The following is a 7499-nucleotide window of genomic DNA, read 5'->3' as shown; positions in this document are numbered from 1 at the left end:
GCACCTGAGTTTATAAGGAATCTGGACACAGTATGTAAGATTTCCTAGAAGTGGGGGCGAGACTGTAAGATTAGACACTGCAGTGGTTTAAAAGATACTAAAGCTACTTTAGCACTGTGAAAAAGCAAATAAAAAATTAGAAACAAAACAAACAACAATAACAACAACAAAAGCTCTAGGAAACAGAGAAAGATGGATAAAGAGAATATGAAGACGATGCAAAAGAAACCACAGGGGAAAAGAATAAATCCTGAAAAAAAAAAATCCCTAACAATCTTTCTCTCTCTGAACACATACACAGATCTCAACAGAGGCAAATTTAACATAAGGAATTTGTATTAATCTCAGTTGCTAGGTTGTGTCCTCCGATGTAAGGGACCGACTCATCGCTAATGAGGAAAACAGTTAAGCACCTCGTTGTCTCTCATCTTGTGCTTAAATCCCACTGACTTGAGCAAGTTGAAATCAGTGGGCAAGGTCGATGGAACTGGATGCTTACTCACCCTTTGCTTTGGCGAGAGTGCTTCAGGGATGGGATTATGGCCATTCCAGGAATGTGAAACTGGTCATCAAATCCAGACTCTCCCAGATGCAGGAATGATGGAACAGATGTTCAGACCAGAGGGATCTTCAGAACATCTGTTCTGCATCCCATTACTTCTCCCCAGCCAGAAACAAATCCATCTTAAGAATCTCTAACATAGTATACACCTTTATTTGCCTGTGGAGCATCTAACAAAGATCTGGACTCACTCATGTACAGAAATATGCAGTAGAGTTTGATGCCTGGATCACTAAAGCCAGAAGAATGAAGAGGAGAGGGAAGGGGAAGAGGGTAGAGCAAGGGATGGAAGGGAGGGAAGAGAAGGTGCCCACCGGAGGGGAGAGGGGGGACAGAATGTGGTGGGTAGACCAGGCCAGGCAAGGGGTGGTCAGCGGTCATGCCTGTGACGCGCTCTGGCGCCTGTGACATCAGAGGGGACGAGTCCCCACGGGGCGGTTACTGGGGGCGCCAGCAGCCGCGCTGCCCCAGTGCGGCCTGGGCCAGCGGTGAGTGCGCAGGCGGGGGGAGGCCGGGCTGGACGGGGGCCGGGGCAGAAACGCGGCCCCCGGGGGTGGGTTCTCGCCCTCCATGGAGGGCCCGGCCGCTCGCGGGAGCACCTTGGGCAGGGCACGGAGCCGCCGCCGCCGGGGCTGGCGCAGCCCTTGCTGCCTCCCAGCTGCCTCGGCCCCGCTCCTACCTGCCCCAGCTCCCTGCGGCCCCCGGCTCCGCTCCCCCCGCCACCAGCCGCCTCCCTCCCGCCCAGCCCCACTGAGCCCCTTCTCTCCTTCCTCCTGCAGACCATGGCTCTTTTTGCCTTGGAATTAGTGGCTCAGGTTCTGCTAACGCTGATCTTTAATACGCAAGTGGTCAATGAGGAACTGGATGAGGACACACGCCAGCGCATGCAGCAGCGCGAGGAGATGCTGAACCGGGAGATGACTCGGTTGTGGCGGGAGATAGAACAGAGGGACCAGGAGCAGAGGAACCGGGAGCAGAGCGTCTCTGCCTGGGCATCCCTGCTCCTCGCGGCCTTGCAGCACTGGCAGTTCTGGGCTGTTGCTGGAGGCCTGGTCCTGCTCTTTGGGCTCTGCTGGTGGCTCAGGAAAAGGAGCCAGCAGACAGCCAGCAGCAGCAAGCGCGGCAGCTGTGGAAGCCTGGAAGACGAAGTGCAAGAGGAGGAAGATCCCTTGTGTACGGACAGGTTTTTGGAGGAGTACACGTCGTGGCCGCTACCAAACAGGCAAACAATATGCACGGTGGTGGAAGAGCTGGTGAATGACCTTCTCTGTGTCTGCCGAGTCCACTCTGGCAATGACTTCATGCCGCGCCTGCAGCCCGCTGTTGGGCTGGGTGGCTTCCTAGAAAGCCAGAGTGCTCATGGAGAAGACCTTGTCTACCGCCTGCTTGTGCCCCTGAAGCCACCCCCCGGGCACTCCTTCCATCTTGAGCTGGGCGCCGAAGGGGAGATGCCGCTGAGGAACTCCTGCCTGCGTGTGGAACTGGAGTGCATGTGCATAAGGGAGCGGAAGCTGGGAGACATGCTCTGCTTCATCCACCACCCTGAGGACGAGCTGACGAGCCATCAGGAAGCCAGCCTCCTGCAGACCCTCTGCACCGGCTCATACCTTGACGTGCAGAAAACTGCCTTCTGGCTCCAGGAGCTGATGACAGCAGCCTGCGTTGCTGTGCTTCAGTCAGCCACATGTGAGATCACGGTGCTGCCGTCCTCACGCTTCTGCAAGCTCAAGATGACCAATGCCTTTGAGACGTCGCTCTCCATTGAGCTGATCTTGGGGGTGCAGCAAGGCAACTCGGACACATTCATCACCATGGAGTAGGCAGAGGTCAGTGTAAGCACCCATGAGGTGGCTGAAGAGGCTGCTGCGGGAGACAGAAAGGAAAGGGAAAACAAGAGCAGCAATGTCATCCCCCAGACAGTCTCCTCAGCAAAGCGGCAGGTGGTGACTGCAGTGGCTGCAAGGATGACTTTTACCAGGCTTTCCTGTCACTCTGTTGCGTTTCAGGTGGTGATTTCACCGGGGCCTAGACGTTCCCAAGTGAGAAGCACCCCTGATGTGCCTCTGTGTGTTCACTGTGGCTGTGGCAGGGGATGTGCCCGCCCTAGACACTCCCCGGGGAGCTGGTGATGAAGAATGGAGCACGCTGGACATGGACAAGACGCTGCTCTGTTGCCAGTGGGAATTGGTCCTGCACACGACCTCCAGAGCAAAAGCACATGCTGGGGAGTGGGATCCGATGCAGCTGAAGAGTCCATTGCAAGGAGGCTTGGCACAGAGATGGCATTGCCACCTGGACAGCGACCGCCAGCCCTCTTCAGGAGATGCCCTTCCCTCCTGGACATTATCCTGTGTGAGAGTTTCAATAAACGTTTCATTGCCAGTGAGTGTCCGTGCAACAGTTTGTAGAGTAACGTGGGCACAGGGTGCTGGCAGCTCAGCAGCCCCAGAGTTGGGGAGCATTGTGCGGAAGACCTGATGCGGTGGACTCTGCTTTCATTGACTCCGTAACCAAAGCTCCCTCACCTGTTTGTGCTTCTCTGTTGGGGCAAGGAGAATAACTCACCCCCTCCACATCTCTCCACATTGCTTGTTGCTCTGTGGTGTGACATGCTCAGGTGGGAAAGCAGCTTCCCCCGAACAGCACTCCCTTCTTTGTGCCTGGAGCTGGATACACAATCGCTTGCCATGTAGTTTCAGCTGGAGTCAAACTGCCTTGGACCACAGGGGTCCAAAGCTTTGCAGGGTGCAGAGCTGGGCTCCCTGGGGCAGTATCAGCCTGCACGTGTTCTCCATAGCAAAAGAAGACATCAGAGAATGGAATATGATGCAGCTGAACAGGCCGTTGCAAGGAGGGTTGCAGTAGAGACTGCATTACCACCTGGACAGCAAAAGCCCACCCTCCTTGAGGGACTCCAGACCCTCTGGGAGCTTTACCCTGTGCAAAGATCTCAACCAATCACTTGTTTACCACACAAACACTGCATCTGTGAGTGTCTGCGTATCAGTTTGATGGAGAACACAGTTATAAGGTCCTGGCAGCTCAGCTGCCCCCAAGTTGTTGAGCTTTTTGCAGAGGAGCTTATGCAGAGGGCTCTGGTTTCAGTGATTCTCTGGGCTTCAATGATTCTCAGCTTTCGTGGCTTAATTCCAGTAGGCAGCTAGACATCACAGAGCTGCTCAGTCACTTTCCCCCCATGGCAGGGTGGAGAGAAACTGAAAGCTAAAGTGGGAAAAATTGTGGGTAGATCTAAGACACCTTAGTAGGTAAAGCAAGAGCTACACTTCCAAGGAAAGCAAACTAAATAGTTCACTCACCACTCCTGTGGTCTGCTGATCAGACACATCTTTTTGGTTAGCGTTCTGCCCCTCAGGGCCTTGGCTTGGAACCAATGAGGCTGCAACTCAAACGTTGTGTTCAGTTTTGGGCCCCTCACTGCAGGAAAGACATTGAGGTGCCAGAGTGTGTCCAGAAAAGAGCAGAGAAGCTGGTAAAGGGTCTACAGCCAAGGACTTCTGAGGGAACTGGAATTGTTAAATCTGGAGAACGGGAGGCTGAGGTGAGACCGTATGGTTATCTACATCTACATGAAAAGACATTGTGGAGAGACGGTTGTTGGTCTCTTTTCTCAGGTAACAAAAGACAGGACGAGAGAACATGGCCTTATGTTGTGTCAGGGCAGGATTAGATTGGATATTAGGAAAACTTTCTCCATTGAAAGGGTTCTGAAGCATTGGAACAAGCTACTCAGGGAAGTGGTTGAGGCACCATGACTGGAGCTATGTTAAAAAATGTGTAGATGTGGCACTTAGAGGCACAGTTTATTGGTGGAGTTGGCACTGTGAGATTTGCAGTTGGAGACAATGATCTTAAGGGTCTTTCCCAACTTAAATGATTCTGTGAATCTGTGATTTCACTTGAAGCCGGCCTGGTGCAGAGTCAGGGCTTGGCCTGGATGGTCCTGGTGGGCCCCTTCCAACCAGGGATATTCTGTGCTTACGAGATTGCCACTGGCAGGCAACATACAGCACCACACGAGGTGCTGTGAACAACTTTAACTCTGGCCCAGCCTTCACCTGGACACCAGGGCAGCTGTGCGTGGGGCTGAAGGGCAGGGTGGCTGTCGGACGTGACTGTGACACGCTCTGGCGCCTGTGACATCAGAGGGGACGAGTCCCCACGGGGCGGTTACTGGGGGCGCCAGCAGCCGCGCTGCCCCAGTGCGGCCTGGGCCAGCGGTGAGTGCGCAGGCGGGGGGAGGCCGGGCTGGACGGGGGCCGGGGCAGAAACGCGGCCCCCGGGGGTGGGTTCTCGCCCTCCATGGAGGGCCCGGCCGCTCGCGGGAGCACCTTGGGCAGGGCACGGAGCCGCCGCCGCCGGGGCTGGCGCAGCCCTTGCTGCCTCCCAGCTGCCTCGGCCCCGCTCCTACCTGCCCCAGCTCCCTGCGGCCCCCGGCTCCGCTCCCCCCGCCACCAGCCGCCTCCCTCCCGCCCAGCCCCACTGAGCCCCTTCTCTCCTTCCTCCTGCAGACCATGGCTCTTTTTGCCTTGGAATTAGTGGCTCAGGTTCTGCTAACGCTGATCTTTAATACGCAAGTGGTCAATGAGGAACTGGATGAGGACACACGCCAGCGCATGCAGCAGCGCGAGGAGATGCTGAACCGGGAGATGACTCGGCTGTGGCGGGAGATAGAACAGAGGGACCAGGAGCAGAGGAACCGGGAGCAGAGCGTCTCTGCCTGGGCATCCCTGCTCCTCGCGGCCTTGCAGCACTGGCAGTTCTGGGCTGTTGCTGGAGGCCTGGTCCTGCTCTTTGGGCTCTGCTGGTGGCTCAGGAAAAGGAGCCAGCAGACAGCCAGCAGCAGCAAGCGCGGCAGCTGTGGAAGCCTGGAAGACGAAGTGCAAGAGGAGGAAGATCCCTTGTGTACGGACAGGTTTTTGGAGGAGTACACGTCGTGGCCGCTACCAAACAGGCAAACAATATGCACGGTGGTGGAAGAGCTGGTGAATGACCTTCTCTGTGTCTGCCGAGTCCACTCTGGCAATGACTTCATGCCGCGCCTGCAGCCCGCTGTTGGGCTGGGTGGCTTCCTAGAAAGCCAGAGTGCTCATGGAGAAGACCTTGTCTACCGCCTGCTTGTGCCCCTGAAGCCACCCCCCGGGCACTCCTTCCATCTTGAGCTGGGCGCCGAAGGGGAGATGCCGCTGAGGAACTCCTGCCTGCGTGTGGAACTGGAGTGCATGTGCATAAGGGAGCGGAAGCTGGGAGACATGCTCTGCTTCATCCACCACCCTGAGGACGAGCTGACGAGCCATCAGGAAGCCAGCCTCCTGCAGACCCTCTGCACCGGCTCATACCTTGACGTGCAGAAAACCGCCTTCTGGCTCCAGGAGCTGATGACAGCAGCCTGCGTTGCTGTGCTTCAGTCAGCCACATGTGAGATCACGGTGCTGCCGTCCTCACGCTTCTGCAAGCTCAAGATGACCAATGCCTTTGAGACGTCGCTCTCCATTGAGCTGATCTTGGGGGTGCAGCAAGGCAACTCGGACACATTCATCACCATGGAGTAGGCAGAGGTCAGTGTAAGCACCCATGAGGTGGCTGAAGAGGCTGCTGCGGGAGACAGAAAGGAAAGGGAAAACAAGAGCAGCAATGTCATCCCCCAGACAGTCTCCTCAGCAAAGCAGCAGGTGGTGACTGCAGTGGCTGCAAGGATGACTTTTACCAGGCTTTCCTGTCACTCTGTTGCGTTTCAGGTGGTGATTTCACCGGGGCCTAGACGTTCCCAAGTGAGAAGCACCCCTGATGTGCCTCTGTGTGTTCACTGTGGCTGTGGCAGGGGATGTGACCGCCCTAGACACTCCCCAGGGAGCTGGTGATGAAGAATGGAGCACGCTGGACATGGACAAGACGCTGCTCTCTTGCCAGTGGGAATTGCTCCTGCACACAACCTCCAGAGCAAAAGCACATGCTGGGGAGTGGGATCCGATGCAGCTGAAGAGTCCATTGCAAGGAGGCTTGGCACAGAGATAACATTGCCACCTGGACAGCGACCGCCAGCCCTCTTCAGGAGACGCCCTTCCCTCCTGGACATTACCCTGTGTGAGAGTTTCAATAAACGTTTCATTGCCAGTGAGTGTCCGTGCAACAGTTTGTAGAGTAACGTGGACATAGGGTGCTGGCAGCTCAGCAGCCCCAGAGTTGGGGAGCATTGTGCGGAAGACCTGATGCGGTGGACTCTGCTTTCATTGACTCCGTAACCAAAGCTCCCTCACCTGTCTGTGCTCCTCCATTGCAAGGAGGCTTGTGACAGAGATTGCATTGCCACCTGGATAGTGACCACACATTCCTTCTGGGAGCTTTAAATGTGCAAAGTTGCCGAGAAATGTTGTGTTTGAAAAAATGCTACATCTCTGTCTGTGCATCACTTTGTCAGGTAACACAGGCATAGGGTGCAGGTTCTCTACAGAATACATCCCTGTAACTCCTTCACAACCAAAACCTAGCCACTCAAAGCCAGGACACTGCTCAGCTGCTGCAGAATCGGGGAGCGTTTTGCAGAAGAGCTGAGTCAATGGGCTCTGGTTTCAGGATTCACTTGAATTTGGCTTCCCAGGTGTTACTGGGTTAATCCCAGTAAGCAGATGGCACCACACAGCTGCTCAAGCACTTTCCCCAGTGGCACGGTGGAGAGAATCTGCAGGGTAAAAGTGAGAAAACTTATGGGGTGAGCTAAGACAGCTTAGTAGGTAAAGCAAGAGCTACATGCCTGGCAAAACAAAATAAAGCATTCATTCACTGCTCCCCTGGTCTGCCAAGCTTTTCAGGATGTGTTCTACCTCCCCGCAGCTTGGGTTACCAGGAAACATCCTAGACCTGTACGGCCTTCAATTATCATAGAATCATAGAATATCTTGAGTTGGAAGCTACCCATAAG

General features: G+C 55.2%; 2 pseudogenes; both read left to right on the top strand.

Moving 5' to 3' along the window:
• The first annotated feature begins 1132 nt into the window (after positions 1-1132).
• LOC135988847 (inositol 1,4,5-trisphosphate receptor-interacting protein-like 1) lies at positions 1133-2382 on the top strand (annotated as a pseudogene).
• Positions 2383-4882: 2500 nt separating this feature from the next.
• Positions 4883-6132, top strand: LOC135988846 (inositol 1,4,5-trisphosphate receptor-interacting protein-like 1; annotated as a pseudogene).
• Positions 6133-7499: the final 1367 nt, after the last annotated feature.

The sequence above is a fragment of the Caloenas nicobarica genome, chromosome 5 (genome assembly GCF_036013445.1).
Source record: "Caloenas nicobarica isolate bCalNic1 chromosome 5, bCalNic1.hap1, whole genome shotgun sequence".
NCBI lineage: Eukaryota > Metazoa > Chordata > Aves > Columbiformes > Columbidae > Caloenas > Caloenas nicobarica.
Note: the sequence above shows the minus strand (reverse complement) of the source record. Positions and strands in the feature narration are given on the sequence as shown.